Source organism: Rhinolophus sinicus, chromosome X (genome assembly GCF_036562045.2).
Source record: "Rhinolophus sinicus isolate RSC01 chromosome X, ASM3656204v1, whole genome shotgun sequence".
In the NCBI taxonomy this organism is placed as follows: domain Eukaryota; kingdom Metazoa; phylum Chordata; class Mammalia; order Chiroptera; family Rhinolophidae; genus Rhinolophus; species Rhinolophus sinicus.
Window position 1 is genome coordinate 97,161,385 of NC_133768.1, and position 20,243 is coordinate 97,181,627.

The 20,243-nt window shown below is 41.2% G+C and overlaps 2 pseudogenes; one reads left to right on the forward strand and one right to left on the reverse strand.

The window, feature by feature from the left end:
* Nucleotides 1-11,178: 11,178 nt before the first annotated feature.
* Nucleotides 11,179-11,354, reverse strand: LOC141569808 (U2 spliceosomal RNA; annotated as a pseudogene).
* Nucleotides 11,355-17,376: 6,022 nt separating this feature from the next.
* LOC109437921 (short/branched chain specific acyl-CoA dehydrogenase, mitochondrial) lies at nucleotides 17,377-18,748 on the forward strand (annotated as a pseudogene).
* Nucleotides 18,749-20,243: the final 1,495 nt, after the last annotated feature.

Sequence of the window (20,243 nt, forward strand, 5' to 3'; positions counted from 1 at the left end):
CGAAGAGGCCCACTACAGACTGAAATCACCTACAGGTGGGAGATTTGCGCGAGTGAGGGGAGGAGGAAAGGGAGAAGCGCGCGGAGACGGAGCCGCGAGGCGCAGGACGCAGACCCAGCTCAGTGCGCAGAGCTCGCTGCTTCCCGGAACTACTGCAGCTGCGGGAGATCGGACTGCTAGGGCTCCGCCAGGGCCTCCACAGGGCTGAGGGGACAGCATATAACACGGCTGAACCCAACGCTCATGGCAGAGACCTCGGAGAAAAGACTGAGGGAAAAAGGCTGAAAACGGTGGTTTAAGCCCTCACTGCCGAGCAGAGACCGGAGCCTTAGGCACTGAGACTAGCCGCCCCCTCCCTACCCTCCCAGAGCTCGCCCCGCCCCCACCTGCCCGGTGCTAGAACCGAAACAGTAGCAGTGTCAGATCAAAACAACAGAAAATTTGCTATATTTGAGAACTGTGGCCCACAGACACAAATTCACAGCCCAACTAGTTCCGGCAAAGGGGAGAGATCTGTGGAAGCAGGACCGGCTGTGGTGGTGGTCGCCGCCATTGCTCTGGGCCACCTCTCACAACTCACCCTGCCCCTGGCCCCACCTATCTGGGCGGATCCCTGCAGGAGTAAACAGAACTGCTCAAACATACGGGATCTGAATCAGGAGCTGGAAGAGCTTTGGAACATCAAAAGCTCTCCGCATACCCACCGGGACATTGCGCCCTGTGACGTAGACGAACTATTAACAGAGGAGAAGCCCGACTCCCAGAGAATGCCCCAGTGTGTGAGAAGCTCAAATAGTGCAGAAAAACATAGCACTAACTTGTGAGAGAGGGAAAAAAAAAAAAAATCCTGCAGTCGGAGAAAAAATAAAACGTTCTACCAACAAGTACTGGAAAACAAAAGAAAGACCTCTTCCTATCAACTTGTTGCAGAAGTCACTCCTGTAGATGTCTAGGAAGAGAAATAGTAAACCAGTAATCGCCATGAATAACCAAGGCAACAAGATAGCTCAGAAAGAAAGTGAAAAATCTCCAGAGAAGGCACTTAAAGATACAGAAATATGTGACTTAAATGACAGAGAATTCAAGATTGCAGTTCTGAAAAAACTCAACGAGATACAAGAAAACACAGATAGGCAGTTAAATGAACTCAGAAACTCAATCAAAGAACAGCATGAGCATTTTACGAAAGAGATTGAAATTTTAAAAAGAACCAAATAGAATTTCTGGAGATTAAGAACTCAATAGAAGAAATTAAGAATGAAATAACCAGCTTAGGTAGTAGAGTTGACCAGATGGAGGAAAGAATCAGTGACATCGAAGATAGAAACCTGGAAATGACACAGATAGAAGAAGAAAGAGACTTGAGACTTAAAAGAAATGAAAGAACTCTACAAGAACTTTCTGACTCCATCAGAAAGAGCAATATAAGAATAATGGGCATACCAGAAGGAGAAGAAAGAGAGAAGGGAACAGAGAATATATTCAAACAAATTGTCGATGAGAACTTCCCAAATTTGTGGACAGAACTGGACCCTCGAATCCAAGAAGCAAATAGAACACCTAGTTACCTCAATCCCAACAGCCCTTCTCCAAGGCACATTGTATTGAAGCTGTCTAAAATCAATGACAAAGAAAGAATTCTCAAGGCAGCCAGGGAAAAGAAGACGGTAACTTACAAAGGAAAGCCCATTAGATTATCATCAGATTTTTCAGCAGAAACTCTACAAGCCAGGAGGGAGTGGAACCAAATATTCAAACTATTGAAAGAGAAATCATGAGCCAAGAATAATATATCCAGCAAAGATATCCTTTAGATATGAAGGAGGAATAAAGACCTTTCCAGACATACAGAAGCTGAGGGAATTTTCTAATACACGACCTGCACTACAAGAAATACTAAAGGAGGCTATTCGACCACCATCAACAGGGACAATTTGTGGCAACCAAAACTCAAAAAGGGGAGAGTAAAGGCCTGAACGGAATATGGGAATGGAGAAAGTAAGCGTGCTGAAGAAAATGGAATACTCTAAATATCAAACTTTCTTTTACATAAACTTAAGGGTAACCACTCAAAAAAATCCAGAACTGAAATATATACTGAAATAAAAGAAGAAACAGAGGAAACATCATAGAATACCACCACACAGAAATAATAGACAACAACAAAAGGCAAAGAAACAATGGAGACACAGCCTTACCAGAAAACTAAAGATAGAATGACAGGAAATCCTCACATATCAATAATCACCCTAAATGTAAATGGACTGAACTCACCAATAAAAAGGCACAGAGTAGCAGATTGGATCAAAAACTAAACCCAACCATATGCTGTCTCCAAGAGACACATCTCAGCTACAAGGACAAGCATAGACTCAAAGTGAAAGGGTGGAAATTGACACTCCAAGCAAATGGTACCCAGAGAAAATCAGGTGTAGCCATAATGATATCAGATGAAACAGACTTCAAGGTGAAAAAGATAACAAGAGACAAAGATGGACATTTCATAATGGTGAAGGGACTGTACAACAAGAAGACATAACAGTCATCAATATTTATGCCCCCAATCAGGGAGCACCGAAATACACCAAGCAACTACTAACAGAACTAAAGGGAGAAATTGACCAAAACACAATTATACTAGGGGACTTAAATACATCATTGACAGCTATGGATAGATCATCCAAACAGAAAATAAATAACGAAATAGTAGCCCTAAATGACACATTAGATGAAATGGACATAATTGACATTTATAGAGCACTTCATCCTAAAACATCAGACTATACATTCTTTTCTAGTGTACATGGAACATTCTCAAGGATAGACCATATATTGGGACATAAAATCAGTCTCAACAAATTTAAGAAGATTGAAATCATACCATGCATATTCTCTGATCACAAGGCTTTGAAATTGGATATCAACTGTAAAAAGAAAGCGGAAAAACACAAATACATGGAGATTAAACAACATACTTTTAAAGAAGGACTGGGTCAAAGAAGAAATTAGAGGAGAGATCAAAAGATACATAGAAACAAATGACAATGAAAATACATCCTACCAAAATTTTTGGGATGCAGCGAATGCAGTTTTAAGAGGGAAATTTATCTCAATTCAGGCCTATCTCAAGAAACAAGAAAACTCCCAAATAAATAACCTCATGTTACACCTTAAAGAACTAGAAAAAGAAGAACAAGTAAAACCCAAGGTCAGCAGAAGAAAGGAAATAACAAAAATTAGAGCAGAACTAAATGAAATAGAGAACAAAAAGATAATAGAAAAAATTAATGTGATGAAGAGCTGGTTCTTTGAAAGATTAACAAAATTGACAAACCCTTGGCTAGACTCACTAAGGTAAAAAGAGAGAAGACACTGATTAACAAAATCAGAAACAAAAAAGGGAAGTTATCACGGACACCACAGAAATACAAAGGATCATCCAAGAATACTATGAAGGACTATATGCCACCAAATTCAACAACCTAGAAGAAATGGACAAGTTCTTAGAAACATATAGCGTTCCAAGGCTGAACCATGAAGAACTGGAAAATCTAAACAGACCGATCACCAGTAACTAAATTGAATCAGTCATCCAAAACCTTCCCAAAAGCAAAAGTCCGGGACCAGATGGCTTCACTAGTGAATTCTACCAAACCTTCAAAGAGGATCTAATACCAATTCTGCACAAACTCTTCCAAAAATTGAAGAAGAGACAGTACTCCCTAACTCATTTTATGAGGCCAACATTACCCTGATACCAAAACCTGGTAAGGACAGCACAAAAAAGAAAACTACAGACCAATATCTCTGATGAATACCGATGCAAAAATCCTAAATAAAATTCTAGCAAATCGAATACAACAATGCATTAAAAAGATTATTCATCACGACCAAGTGGGGTTCATCCCGGGGCACAAGGATGGTTCAACATCCAAATCCATCAATGTGATACATCACATAAACAAAATAAAGGACAAAAATCATATGATTATATCAATTGATGCAGAAAAAGCATTTGACAAGATACAACATCCATTTATGATTAAAACACTTAATAAAATGGGTATAGAAGGAAAATACCTTAACATAATAAAGGCCATATATGACAAGCCCTCTGCTAATCTCATAATTAATGGAGAAAAACTGAAGCCCTTTGCTCTACGTTCAGGAACACGACAGGGATGTCCCCTATCACCTCTGCTTTTCAACATAGTGTTGGAAGTCCTTGCCAGAGCAATCAGGCAAGAGAAAGAAATAAAAGGTATCCAAATTGGGAATGAAGAAGTTAAATTATCACTCTTTGCAGATGACATGATGCTATATATAGAAAACCCTAAAGACTCCACCAAAAAGCTATTAGAAACAATCAACGAATACAGTAAAGTTGCTGGCTACAAAATCAACGCACAAAAGTCCATTGCCTTCCTATATACTAACAATGAAATCTCAGAAAAAGAAATACAAAAAACAATTCCTTTTGCAATTGCAGCAAAAAGAATAAAATACCTAGGAATAAACTTAACCAAGGATGTGAAAGACCTATATGCTGAAAACTATAAGACTTTTTTGAAAGAAATTGAAGAAGACACAAAGAAATGGAAAGACATTCCGTGCTCATGGATTGGAAGAATCAACATAGTTAAAATGGCCATATTACCCAAAGCAATATACAGATTCAATGCAATCCCCATCAAAATCCCAATGGCATATTTTAAAGAAATAGAACAAAAAATCATCAGATTTGTTTGGAACCACAAAAGACCCCGAATAGCCAAAGCAATCTTAAGAAAAAGAACAATAATGGAGGTATCACACTTCCTGACTTTGGCTTGTACTACAGGGCTACAATAATCAAAACAGCATGGTATTGGCAGAAAAACAGACACATAGACCAATGGAATAGAATTGAGAACCCAGAAATAAAACCACATAAATATGGACAGATAATTTTTGACAAAGAAGCTAAAACATACAATGGAGCAAAGACAGCCTCTTCAATAAATGGTGCTGGGAGAATTGGATAGCCACGTGCAAAAGAATGAAACTGGACTGCTATTTGTCACCATGTACCAAAGTTAATTCAAAATGGATCAAAGACTTAAGCATAAGACCTGACACAATAAACTGCATAGAAGAAAACATAGGTACTAAACTTATGGACCTTGGGTTCAAAGAGCATTTTATGAACTTGACTCCAAAGGCAATGGAAGTAAAAGCTAAAATAAACGAATGGGACTATATGAAACTTAAAAGCTTCTGCACAGCAAAAGAAACCATTGACAAAATAAAGAGGCCACCAACTGAATGGGAGAAGATTTTTGCAAACAGTGCCTCCGATAAGGGGCTAGTATCCAGAATATACAAGGAACTCATGCAACTCAACAAAAAAAACAAAGAAACAACCCAATTGAAAAATGGGCAGAGGACCTGAAGAGACATTTCTCCAAAGAGGACATACAAATGGCAAATAGACATATGAAAAAATGCTCAACATCACTAATCATCAGAGAAATGCAAATCAAAACCACAATGAGATATCACCTCCCCTCAGTCAGAATGGCTATCATCAACAAGACAAATAGTAACAAATGTTGGATAGGCTGTGGAGAAAAAGGAACCCTCATACACTGTTGGTGGGAATGCAGACTGGTGCAGCCGTTATGGAAGGCAGTGTGGAGGTTCCTCAAAAAATTACGAATAGAATTGCCATATGACCCAGCAATCCCTCTCCTGGGTATCTACCCAAGAAATCTGAAAACATTTAGAGATAAAGACACGTGTGCTCCAATGTTCATTGCAGCTTTGTTTACGGTGGCCAAGACATGGAAACAACCAAAATGTCCTTCGATAGATGAATGGATAAAGAAGTTGTGGTATATATACACAATGGAATACTATTCGGCGGTAAGAAAAGATGATATAGGAACATTTGTGACAACATGGATGGATCTTGAGAGTGTAATGCTGAGCGAAATAAGTCAGACAGAAAAAGCAGAGAACCATGTGATTTCACTGATATGTGGTATATAAACCAAAACAACAAAAGAACAAGACAAACAAATGAGAAACAGAAACTCATAGACACAGACAATAGTTTAGTGGTTGCCAGAGGGTAAGGGGGGTGGGGGGTGGGGGTGGGAGATGAGGGTAAGGGAGATCAAATATATGGTGATGGAAGGAGAACTGACAGTGGGTGATGAACACACAATGGGATTTATAGATCATGTAATACAGAATTGTGCACCTGAAATCTATGTAATTTTACTAACAATTGTCACCCCAATAAATTAAAAAAACAAAAAACAAACAAACAGAGGTCGCAGGAAGTGACCCACCATCTTATTAAAATGGGAACTGGTGTCTAGCTTTTCTCTGAAAGTTGCAAAGCTACCACACTGGCACTGTGCCTGATGCTGCTGGGGCATAGAGGAAAATACCGTGGAAGAAATGGAGGCCTGGGGGACTGCCAGGTGGAGAGAGTGCTAGGAAAGGCCCCCCTTCTTTTCCTGATTCTTGAGTAGGTAACATATATATATATATAACGTTTGTCTGCAAGCCCCAGAATTGTCCCAAAATGGTAGATAAGATTGAGGCCCATCATCTTGGCAAAAATTACCACAGAATGGGGGCAAAACTTCATACCTTAGTGGAATGTGGTATTACGCTTCTATCAGGGGTACAGTGCAGTTGAGGGATATCTCCTGGGAACTATGAAATAAATAAAATGAAACCCTTTTGTGTATATATCCTCAATGAACTGAGGCAACTCAATAAACTTGTTACACATTCATTGCCTCTGTTAATCCTAAAAACATCCAATAACTTTATTATTGGTACTCTTATTACCCCTATTAAGGTACTCTTTATTAAGGTACTCTTATTACTCCTATTTTATAGATGAGGTACTTGAAGATCAGAGAGGGCAAATAATGTTTTCCATGTTACGCAGCAGGTAAATAAATGACAGAACCATGATTTGTACCCAGGTCTGCTCTAAAAGCTATGTTCCTTCCTCTACATTGGGCTTCTTTACATGTGTGTGTCAGGGAGAGGGGGGGGGGCGAAGGCATCATCATATAGTAGCAGTGAGATTCCAGGGGAAACTCAAAGGTGCCCACCATAAGTCTCAGGTCCCGGTATTTCACACACACCCTTTTAGCTAGCAGGGGATTGTTTCCTCAGAATAACCCTGCGGAGGTTCTGGTTCATTCCCTGCTCTGTCAATATGTTTCTTGTCTCTTCAGGTTGGAACCCCTCAATGCACTCTGACCACACACCCGAACCTAGAGCGGCCTGCTTGCCTGGGACTCCACAGCTGTATCTGCCCCTCAATGCCTGTCCCTGCTCCTCGTAGGAAGACTCCAGCTCACATCTCAGATTCTCAGTCTGTATGGTCCCACTGCAGTCAACTGGGCCTTGCCCTGAGATCTGACAGAAATGCTTCCCACGAAGCTTTCACCTCAGTATAAGGGCATAACTCAGTATTGAGTTGGTAGGTTTAAAAAATCAGTTTATGTACAGAATGAAACTCTGTTTAATGATAGACAGCAATAATCTTAAACAGATGGTGATTGTAGTCCTAGAAGAGAAAGAAATCTGTACCCTAAGCTTCTTGCTAAGTGCCTGCTGCATGGGTTATGACTTACTAAAGTACTTACAGGAATTCCATTAATGTCAGTACTAAAATTCCTTTCTTAAGAGCATTCTCATAATGAATAGCAGCAAACACTCAGCATTCATTTATGAAGATTTTGAACCAGGAGCCACACCATGCTTTAAACTAGTTGAGTCTTACAGGTGCTGCCAGAGCAATGCTAAGATTGTCTCATTGGGATTTACTAGGCCTGAAGGTTTCCTATATTGAAAGGTGGGTGCTAAGAAATGCAATAAAACCTTATCAGGTTGATATGAATTTGCAAAAATGGTATGGCCACTATTTATAATCTCTTTTCCTTTGATGAAAACATTGGTCAATCCAAAACCTCTTTTTTTTCCAGATTTCCCCCCCCTTCTGCCTCCCCCCCATCACTCTGGTTCAAGCCATTGTTTCTCAGTCTAGTTGTGTAGGACACAGCTCCCTGGCCCATGCTGGTATTATGAGCCTTGCACCCCCCCCCCCCCTCGCTGAGGCAGTCAGTCACCAGTCCTCAGTCGGCCGATCACAGCAGCTCACGGCAGCTCTTGCCGGCTGCCAGCCACTCACGCTGGCCACTGGCCACTCATGGCAGCACACAGCAGCCCACGGTAGCTCACGCCAACCTCCAGCTGCTCACGGCAGCCCAGCTCCAAATCCTCTTAATGCTAAAGGTATCCATTTTCTTCAGCTCCTTGCATTTTAAAGTAACAAGGTAGTTTTATTAAATGATGTTACTTCTTAGCTAGTTGCATCACCATAGAGTATGGCATCATTCCAATAAAAAAATGTAAAACCAGAAGGACTACAAATGAGGATCAACACTCAAGTGTATACAGTCCAGGATTCTGCTATTGACGGGAACCAAGAGATCAGTGGTAGAAAAGGATGTGTCCTCCCTTGATATCAGTCCCCCAAAAGACAAGGATGTCCCCAGACACCTTTAGATTCCTTTAGTATTCTACCAAGCACCCAGAAATTCATGCAAATATTCTTTAAAGTTATTACATGTCAAGCTTAAACAGTTGGGTGACAAAATTGACCAGAATTATGTCTGCTTCTACTCTCCTGGCTTCTGGATACTCACTGCTGATGACTTTTCTAACTCTGACATATGTCTTAGTCAGTTCAGGCTGCTACAACAAATACCATAGACTAGATGACTTAAACAACAGACATTTATTTCTCAAGGTTCTGGAGGTTAGAACTCCAAGATCAGCATGACCAAGTTCTTGATGAGGGCTCTCTTCCTGGTTATGGTCTCACATGGCCTTTTCTTGGGAGGGAGAGAGAGACTCATGTTTCTTTCTCTTTCCATAGGGCATTAATCCCATCATGGAGGCTCCACCCTCGTGAGCAAATCTAACTCTAACTACCTCCCAAAGGCCATACCTCTGGATTCCATCACATTGAGAATTGCGAGGGGGTGTGGGGCTTCAACATAAATTTGGGTGGCACACACCCAGTCCAACATACTACTGTCCAGTAGCAACTTACTACTGTCCTGTCTCCATCTTTAGCTTCTCTCTCTTCTGTTGCCTATGAGTACTGGCCTTGGTGAATGACCAGCTTGTTTCAACCTCCTTTTCAGTATAACTGAATGTAAGTGGAATGTAAGTGGCGTCTTTGGGAAAGCACTGGGGGAATATTTGTTATTACATATTTTCAGTGGCATTGTGGATTTCTTCTCGAAGGGCACCCAGCCTTCCCTTCAATTGCTGGACTCTGGATCTATGAAGCAATTTAAATTGGAAACTGGATAAAGGATCATGATTTTCTATTGCAGTGGCTGACATTAGCCTTTTGCTCCCCAGCTGTAAATTTCTAGGGAGTATACAAGTCAATTGTTACCCTATTTGGCTGCCCATGTCTCTTGTCCCTAAGAATACAATACCTATTAACCATTACTATAGATTTCTGCCAAGTCAAGGTATTCTGGTTGCTACTCCAACTTTGTGTCCTGTATAAGTCTGCTCAGACTACAATAACAAAGTACCTCAGACTGGGGCGCTTAAACAACAGACATTTATTTTTCACAGTTCTGGAGGCTAGAAGTCCAAAATCAAGGTGTTGGCAGGGTTGGCTCCTGCTGAGGCCTTTCTCTTTGGCTTATAGATGGCTGTCTTCTCCCAGTGTCTTCCCTCCGTGTCCTCATCCCCTCTTCTTGTAAAGGATACCAGACATATTGGATTAGGGCCCTCCCCACATGACCTCCTTTTACCTTGATTATATCTTTAAAGACCCTATCTCTAATAATATAGTCACATTTGGAGGTACAGGGGGTTAGGGCTTCAACATGTGAATTGGGGAGGCATGATTCAGCCCATAACATGGCCCACTATGGTAATTGCTTCACTCTTGCCTAGGTCAGTTCAATATCATCATTGGTTTCTCCTATACCAGACTACTATCATCTTCATTGATACTGGAGGGCCCAGTTCCATCACAGCATCTCCTACTGTCAATCCTGGTCTACAGAAGATCAACCACTGTTGACCTTAAAGAAGCTGGTGCCCCTGCTCACCAGTGCATTCTTGGTGAAAGAATGTCTTCTGAGCCTTCCCAGGGAACACAAGGTGGCAGTATATCTGGGCTTACATTGTAATTCTATTCTAACATTGCTACATCCATGACACTTTGAATTTTCTGACTCCTTTCCCAATATCTAATCAGTTCTAGCACGTTCACTTCATCTATTGTGGCCATTGTTTGTCCTCCTCATGCCCCAGTTCCCCAGCCTCAAGTGGCCATCCCAGGAGCATATTAGTACTGGCTCCATGGATCCTTGCCAGGACATTAAACTCTGAGTCATGAGTGAGTGCTCCTATGTCAATGAGTTCTCCCCCTTTCCATCTTTATAGTTCTCTCCCTGGTCAAACCAGACTATCCAAGCGTCCTAAGGTACTGGTTGTCCCAATCTCAGGCCCAGGCCCAGTGCTGCCCATTCCCTGTTACACTCAGTGAATAAGGAAAAGTCAGCTGGGAAACCTGTATATATAGAAAATTCTAGAGCCTCTCGGGGATCCTCAAGAGGAAACCATGGGACCCTAAGAACTTGGAGATGGTGGGGGGGGTGGTCTTGATATTATAATGAGGTAGAACATGTCTATAAGAAGGTTCTGGTTGCCTGGCTTGATTCTGTCACTGCTGGCCCACAACTGACCTGCTCATCTTCCCTGTACTCTGCTCATTGTGACCCTCTTGCTGGTTGTACCACCTTTCCCCCACTCATCCTGAGTCCTCTTCATGTTCACCCTCTTATTGATCCCCCACAGAGAGTCACTAAATCCATTTTGCCCCTGCACTCCCACTTCAGTGGGCACCCTCTTCCCCAACCCCGAGCTGCCCACCGCAATTCCAATCACTGGCCCTCTTTAGCCCTGCGATTGCAGAGGCCCTGTCGGAAGTGCTCAGCTGAACCTCTTTTCCTCTTTCTGCTGTTGGTGTTTCTCTGTCTTACAGCAGCTGAGAACATATTATCACATGATCAGAATGGGTACATTTAGAATTTCAGAACGCTTATTGTACTCAGAGATATGGTGAGCCTTAGTTTGAGCCCTGAGATTAACACTGCAGCAATCCCTGCTCTGCAGTTTGAGTGGGGGAGCCATTATTTACTCACCCCAAAACACACAATTACTGAATGAGCCACCAGGGGGCAACAGCTGCTCTGTTTTAGTAAATTCTACACTTGATCTTAGCCAAAAGGCCGAGAAGCGATAGTAAATTCTAAATACATTAGTTTTGTTTTCCCTTCCTACATATGTTTCACACAGGCATGATTATGCAATTGTTTGTAGAAAATAAAAAAAGCCATGTGACTCTGAGGTGATGATTGCGTCTTTGATCGTTTCTCAGGGACCCTTCCCCTTGCTTCTCCCCTTTGTGTTAATGGTTGCACCGACCTCCAGGGGATGATCAAGGCACTCCTCCCTCCGCTCTGCCTGAGCCTTCTCACATTTGGCGTTTACTGCCCCTGTGTTCCTCACTGTATTTGGTACAAAACTCGGGACCTATGTGTTATGGGCGGAATTGTCTCTGCCCCCAAATTCATATGTTGAAGTCCTAATCCTCTCATAATGTGACTGTATTCTTCTGAGAAAGGGCCTTTAAAGACTTGCTTAAGGTTAAATGTGATCATTAAAGTGGGCCTTAACCCAATTTGACTTGAAGAAGGATCCTTAGAAGAAGGATTCTGGACACACACAGAGACATCAGGGATGCGTTTGCACAGAGGGAAGATCATGTGAGTACACAACAAGAAGGTGGCCATGTGCTAGCCAAGGAGAGAAGCCTCAGAAGGAAGCAACCCTACTGACACCTTCGTCTCTGACTTCTAACCTCCAGAACTCAGGAAATAAATTTTTCTTGTTTAAGCCACCCAGTCTGTGGTATTTTGTTATGGCAGCCCTAACAAACTGATATACCACATAATGTTAACATTTTTCGTTCTTTCCCTCTTTCAGTTTCTCTTTCAATATATAAATATATGTATAGGTATATATATGTATATATAATATGTATGCATAATATATAATATGTAATATAATGTGTATATTATATATGGACATACACAGGGTGCCAAAAAATGTATACACATTTTAAGGAAAACTGTATTAAAACTGTAATACTCAATATATTCTGATAACAAAAGATGAATACAAGTCACGTTTGACTTCTGCAATTACAAGAGGTGCTCAAACTGGTTACCATCAGCGTGCAGACACCTCTGATTATGGCAAACTGCTGCTTGAGCAACGTTGACCAAAGCATCCACTTGTATACATTTTTGGCACCCCCAGTATACATACATAATATGTATAATATTTTATATATATATACATATATATATATACATACATATATATATACAAATACCCACACATATGTTACACATAGTTACAATTTGACATGGTTTTGTGTCCAGCTCTTTTCAATAATTCTGTATCATATTTATCCCATATTGCTAAAAATTTCTGACAAAATACAATTTTTAATGTTTGCATAGCTAAGTATATGGATACACCATAATATAGCAAACATTCCCAAGTTGGACAATATTAATTTGTTTCTAATTCTTTTAGAAATTTTAAGGAATATTGTAACAAACATTTCTCTATATATGTTCATCTGCTTTTGTGCTCATACTTGAGGTTAGATTTCTAGAAATTGAATTGTATCAAAGGCATGAACATTCTCCAGACTTTTGACAGATTTTCTCAGGTTGCTTTCTAAAACAGTTATATCAATTTCCACTTCTGCTAATAATGGAGCATAAGACAGCTCATATCATTATATCCCCCACTAAAAGTAATTATCATGTGATAACTATTGTATCTGGTGAGCAAAAAGACTATCTAATAATTCACTTCTATTTCCATTTCTTTGCCAATGAGGTGTAGCCTTTTTTATATTTTCCTTATTATTTTTCTTTCATCTTTCCTCATAATCTGTTAATTACCTTTGCATAGTTTTTCCTGGTAAAGAAAATCTATTTATATGAGTCTTTGTTAATTGAACACAGTAAACATTTGTAATGTTCTGGAAGACTTTCTCGATTTCTTTCATTAAATTTATTTTGACATATACATATTTCAAAATGTTAGTTCATCAAAACTATTAGTGTTTTCTTTCTCAGTTGTCATTATACTTTTACTTAAAATTTTTTTCCAGAGACAAGATAAAAATTCACCTTATTATTTTACATTTCCTTTAGGTTTAAAAAAATGTTTACTTGCTTCACAACAGACACACAGAAAAGAGCACAAATCTTAAGAGTACAGTCCATAAATTTTCAAAACTTGAGCCCGTCTGTATAAGCAGGCCCCAGACTGAAAAACAGCATATTACCAGCGCCTCAGAAGTCCCACTTGGGCCTCCTTCCAGTCACTACACATTGATAGTAACCACTATTCTGACTTCTAACAATAATTTTGCATGTTTTTTACCTTTATAGAAATAGAATCAGATGATATGTATTCTTATACATTTGTCATCTTTTGTGATTCATATCCTGTCTGTCATGCAGGGTGTCAGGTTGGGTCTCTAGTCCCGCTCCCCACACAAGAACGCAGGATATGGTGAGGCCAAAAAGGAACACCCGCGGAGCCATAGATAGGGGAGTCATACCACTATAGTCTCACTGGCGCCACACGATCCGCAACCCGCTGTCCACTTGTCTCTGCCAACCACCCTCACTTGCTAGCTGCAATCTGCCTCTCTGCAATCCATAATCCACACTCCACCATGCCACGCCACTACACCACCCTTTGCTAGCTTAGCCGCGGCAGTTATATCAGTGGCTAATGGCTAATTGGTAACAGCCGATGGCCAACTAGTCACAGCTGATGACCATCTACTACCTGAGCCAGCACCTTTCTATGTGTGGCCGAGAGCCTGGAAACTGCTTTCTGGGGCTCTGTTCCCACACTGTCCATTTATCTTCATGCTGTTTAGTATTCCATTATGTGATTAAATACAATTTATCTACGTATTCATTCTACTTTTTCACGGGCAATTGGGTAAGTTTCCTGTTTGGTACTATTACAAAGTGTGCTGCTATGAATATTCTTGAATATGTCTATTGGTAAACATATACATGTATTTGTTAGGTATAGACATTGAAGTAGAATTGCTGGATTATATGGAATGCATTTGTTCAGATTTTCCAAACAGTTTTCATAAGTGCACAAATTTATACTCTCACCATCAGAGTATGAGAATTCTGGCTGCTCCACATTCTCACAAACAACTGGTGTTTTTTGTTGTGTTCAATCTAGCCATTCTTGTGGGTATGTGGTGGTATCACATTGTGGTTTTAATTTGCATTCCCCTGATGAGTAATGAAGCTAAGTATTTTTTCATGTTTATTGGCCATTTGGAAACACCTCACATCTTTTTTTCATGTTTCTACTCTTTTCCAGTCTTTTGTTATTTATAATTATTTTTGAAAGAATTATTTATATACATTAGACACAAATTTTTGTTGGATATTGTAAATATCTTCTTATTATGTGACTTGCCTTTAACTCTATTAATGGTGCCCAGCTGATCCTGGAACCTATTTTCTTCTTCTTGCTGTTGGTGTTTCTCTGTGTCTTACGTCAGCTTAGAGCATATTATCATCATACAGTCAAAGGAAACAAAGTTCCATGAGACCACTCCTCTAGGACACAACCACTTGTCCTACCAAAGGATCTGTGAATCTTGAAAGTTCTGCTTTAGAATTAAGGCCTGCAGTGGCATGTGAGTGAACAACATTCTTCCCTCAGACTAAAGGCAGACAACTACTGAATGAGCCACCAGGGGGCAAAGCTGCTCTAGTTTAGTAAATTCTAATCACCTCTTTCTTATTACAAGTGTTGAACATTTGGAAAATACAAATAAACCAATAGTAGAAAATAAAAATCACCTGATATCCCATACCTCAGATAACCACGCAGAACATTATGGCATTTTCGTTTACATTATTTTTCCTCTCTACCTGAATGTATATAAAATTTTAAATGTAGTTTTTCTCTACATACTATCTTGTTTCTACTTTGTAACAAAATCTTTAAAGATCTTTCCAAGGTGTTATATATTCCTCTAATGGCATTGTAGTTACAGCCTCCCCCAATACTACCCTCTAGCAAACACTGATCTCTCCATTACTTAAGTTTTGTCTTTTGAGAAGGCCACTGTCGTGTGGGGTGGCCTGCGGGGTCTCTGCTCCCACTCCCCACATAAGAACGCAGGATATGGTGAGGCCAAAAAGGAACACCCACGGAGCCATAGATACAGGAGTCATGCCACTATATTCTCGCTGGCGGCTGTGTTGGAGACACAGGAGGCAGGAGCCACACTGTCTGCAACCTGCTGTCCACTTCTCTGCAATCCGCAACCCACACTCCACCATGCTAACTGCAATCGGTGCTTGCCAGCCCATCCACCACCACCTTCTTGCTAGCCCCCATTTTTTCTGGTAGCGTAGCCACAGAAGTTATATTAGTGGCCAATGGCTCACTGGTTACTGCTGACAGACAACTAGCCACAGCTGACGGCCATCCACTACCCGAGCCAGTACCCCTTCACATGAGGCCAAGAGCCTGGAAACTGCTCTCTGGGGCTCTGTCCCCACAGAAACAAACAAACAAAAAAATCTGGGGTAGCAATACTTATACCAGACAAAATAGACTTTAAAACAAAGGCTATAACAAGAGACAAAGAAGGACCCAATAATCCCACTTCTGGATATTGTCATGCGGGAGACCCTGCTCACTGCACCATTTGTCATGCGAGGTGGCCTGCGGGGTTTCATCTCCTGCTCCCCACACAAGAACGCAGGATATGGTGAGGCCAAAAAGGAACACCCATGGAGCCATAGGTAGGGGAGTCATACCACTATATTCTCGCTGGCGGCTGGGTTGGAGAAGCAGGAAGCAGGAGCCACACTGTTCGCAACCCTCACTGCACCGCTTGCAGGCTCAGTCACCATCTTCTTGCTAGCCCCCTGTCGTGCGGGGGACCCTGCTCGCTGTGCCATTTGTCATGCAGGGAGGCCTGCGGGGTCTCTGCTCCCTCTCCCCATACAAGAACGCAGGACATGGTGAGGCCAAAAAGGAACACCCACGGAGCCATAAGTAGGGGAGTCATACCACTATATTCTCTCTGGCGGCATCCGCCTCTCTGCAATCCGCTCTTGCCAGGCAGCCACCATCTTCTTGCTAGCCCCCATTCTTTCTCTTCTCTTCTTTTCTAGCGCAGCCACAGCAGTTATATTAGTGGCCAATGGCTCACTGGTTACAGCTGACGGCCAACTAGCCACAGCTGATGGCCATACAATCACAGTTGATGGCCATTTACTACCTGAGCCAGCACCTGTCTATGTGAGGCCGAGAGCCTGGAAACTACTTTCTGGGGTTCTGTCCTCACAGATATTTATCCAAAGAAATCCAAATGCTACTTCAAGATTACGTGTGCAATCAAATATATGGTGATGGAAGGAGAACTGACTCTGGGTGGTGAACACACAATGGGATTTATAGGTGATGTAATACAGAATTGTACACCTGAAATCTATGTAATTTTACTAACAATTGTCACCCCAATAAATTTAAAAAATAAATTAAAAAATAAATAAATTAATAAATTAATTAATTAATTTTTAAAAAGATGACGTGTGCATCCATGTGTTCATTGCAACATTGTTTACAATGGCCAAGATGTAGAGGCAGCCTGGGTGTTCATCGATGGATGAATGGCTAAAGAGGAGGTGCTACATATAGAAATACTGCTCAGCCATGGAAGGGAATGGGTTCTTGCCATCTGCAGTGGTATGGATGTACCTGCAGGGTAGTGTACTGAGTAGAGTATGTCAGACAGATGCAATGTGATTTTGCTTATATGTGGAATCTAAAGAACAAAGCAAACAATCAAAACAGAAACACACCATAGATACAGACAAAATTTTGATGGTTGCCATATGGGCAGGGTTGGGGGGTGGTTGAAAAAGGGGGAGAGATTAAGAAATACAAATTAGCAGTTACAAAATAGTCATGGGGATCAAAGTAAAGCATAGAGAATATAGTCATTAATATGATAATTACTATGTATAGTGCCAGGTGGGTACTAGCCAGGGGGATCACTTCTTAAATTATATCAATGTCTAACCACTACGTGGTACACCTGAAATTAATGTAAAAAATACTGAATGTCAATAAAAGAAGAAGAGAGAGGAGAGATTTCGAGTAATCAGCGACGCCTCCGGGCCTGCGGCTGCAATGGAGGGTGCTGCCGTACGACTATTGCACGGCTGCACGCTGCTAAGAAGAAACTTCCCAACTTGCCTGTCTTCTTGGAGAACTCCTCCTCGTGTCCTACAATCTTCCCAGTCAGAAGATGTACTCAATATAACATACGATGGGCTACCCTGCGCCCTCCTGCAGACACTTACAGATGAGGAGATGATGATAAAGAGCACAGTTAAAAATTTTGCCCAGAAACAAGTTGCTCCTTTGGTTTCAACAATGGATGAAAATTCAAACATGGAGACATCACTAATACAAAGATTATTTCAACAGGGGTTGATGGTTATTGACCTTGAAACAAAATATGGAGAAACAAGAGCTTCATTTTTTTTCCTCTGTCCTAGTGATAGAGGAATCAGCCAAAGTTGATGTATCTGTGACTTTGATATGTGACATCCAGAACACAGTAATTAATGAGCTGTTTAGAAAACATGGAACAGAAGAACAAAATGCTACCTATTTGACCAAGCTAGCTACAGAAAAAATAGGAAGTTTCTGCCTTTCAGAGGCTGGAGCAGGTAGCAATCCATTTGCTTTGAAGACCAGAGCTGATAAAAAAGGGAAATTATTATGTCATCAATGGGTCAAAGATATGGATTACCAATGCCGAGTATGCAGGGCTCTTCCTGGTGATGGCTAATGTAGATCCCACCATGGGGTATAAAGGAATCACCTGCTTCATAGTAGATCGCTATACTGAAGGCCTGCACATAGAGAAAGCAGAAAACAAAATGGGGATCAGAGCTTCTTCCACCTGCCCATTAACATTTGAAAATACCAGGGTTCCGGAAACCAATATCCTGGGACACATTGGATATGGCTATACGAATGCCATAGGGAGCCTTAATAAAAGTAGAATAGGAATTGTTGCACAGATGCTGGGACTGGCTCAAGGATGTTTTGACTACACTATTCCATATCTTAAAGAAAGGATACAATTTGGCAAAAGAATATTTGACTTTCAGGGGCTTCAACACCAAGTGGCTCACATGGCCACCCAGCTGGAAGCTACATGATTGCCAACGTACAACGCTGCTAGGCTTTTAGAAGCCGGCAAGCCATTCTTAAAAGAAGCATCTATGGCCAAATACTATGCATCAGAAGTTGCAGGACTAACAACTAGTAAGTGTATTGAGTGGATGGGAGGCATAGGCTACACCCCATAGAAAAATACTTCCGAGATGCAAAGATTGGTACAATCTATGAAGGAACTTCAAATATCCTGCTGAACACCATTGCAAAGCACATCAATGCAGAAGACTGACAACCACAGGAGTGGGGCCCCTCTCTGATGTCACTGATGTAAAATTTCAAACTATTGTGCCTTTGGGGGAAGTTAAACACCACAGCACTTGAAGGAATTTAAGTCCTTAGTCTTAGATCTTGGGGTAGACGTTTTCTATTTTATCTTTCCAATCTGCTCAGCTTAGGCACAGGAAATCATTTTTAAAATTTGAGAAGAAACGCATCCATATTTTCTCAAACTCTTTTTTCTAAAGTTCTATAGATATTATTCTAGTTTCAGGGTATATAAAAGTTTCGCTCTATCCGAATTTGGAAAAATAGGGGCCGGCCTGGTGGCTCAGGTGGTATGAACATTGTGCTCTTAATGCGAAGGCCTCCGGTTCTATTCCCACATGGGCCAGTGAGCTGTGCCCTCTACAGCTAAGATTGTGAACAACAGCTCTCCCTGGAGCTGGGTTGCCCTGGGCTGCTGAGTGTTGCCACAGGCTACTGTGTGCCGCCATGAGCGGCCAGCGGCCAGCATGAGTGGCCAGCATGAGCTGCTGTGAGCGACTGAGTGCCTCAGCCGGCGGGAGCACAAGGCTCACAATACCACCATGGGCCAGGTAGTTGTCTCCTACACAACTAGACTGAGAAACAACAGGGGAACTCGAGTGGGCGGGAGGAGGTGGAAAAAGGGGGGGTAAGAATTTGTAAAAATAAAGACATACTAATAGACATGGCTAGTTTACATTCCTATTAAATTTTTATTTTGTGGCATCAGAATAAAAAAAGAAGAAGAGACAGGATAGAGCTTGCTTGCTTTCTCTCTGCTCTCCGGTCATGTGAGGATACAATGAGAAGATGGCTACCTGTAGTGGTATCTAATGGTTGTTTGAATTTGCATTTTCCTAATGGAAAGATATTGAACATCTTTTCATGTGTTTATTTTCCATATGTGTATTCTCTTTTGTGAAGCATGTGTTCAAGTCTTTTGTTCACTTTAAAATAGGTTGTTCTTTTACTGTTGTTTTGAAAGTTCTTTATATATTCTGGGTACAAGTCCGTTGTCAGATACAGTAAGCCTTCACTTGACATAATCAGTAGGTTCTTGGAAACTGAGACTTTAAGTGAAATGACATATAAGGAAACTAATTTTATCATAGGCTAATTGATATAAACATGATTTAAGTTCAACAACATATTTCTGGTCACAAAAACATCATCAAACTTTTAAATAAAGACCCAAAACACTCTTAGAGTGAAACACTGAAACAAATGTGAGCTATATATACATTTAAGAGAGATGAATAAAAATAAGTAAGATCATGATTTTCCAACCCACTTATTCCAGTTCAAGGTAACAGGTGGCCAGAGCATCTTCTGGCAGCTCAGGGCACAAGGCGGTATCCACCCTGGATATGATACCCTTCCATTGCAGGGGGCATCACACACACTCACACTCCGACTAAGACAATTCAGACACGCCAAGTCAGCTCACGTGCACATCTTTGTGATGTGGGAGGAAACCAGTCCCCAGAGACAACCCATGTAGACATGGGGAGAACATACAAACTCCACGCAGACAGTGGCCCCGG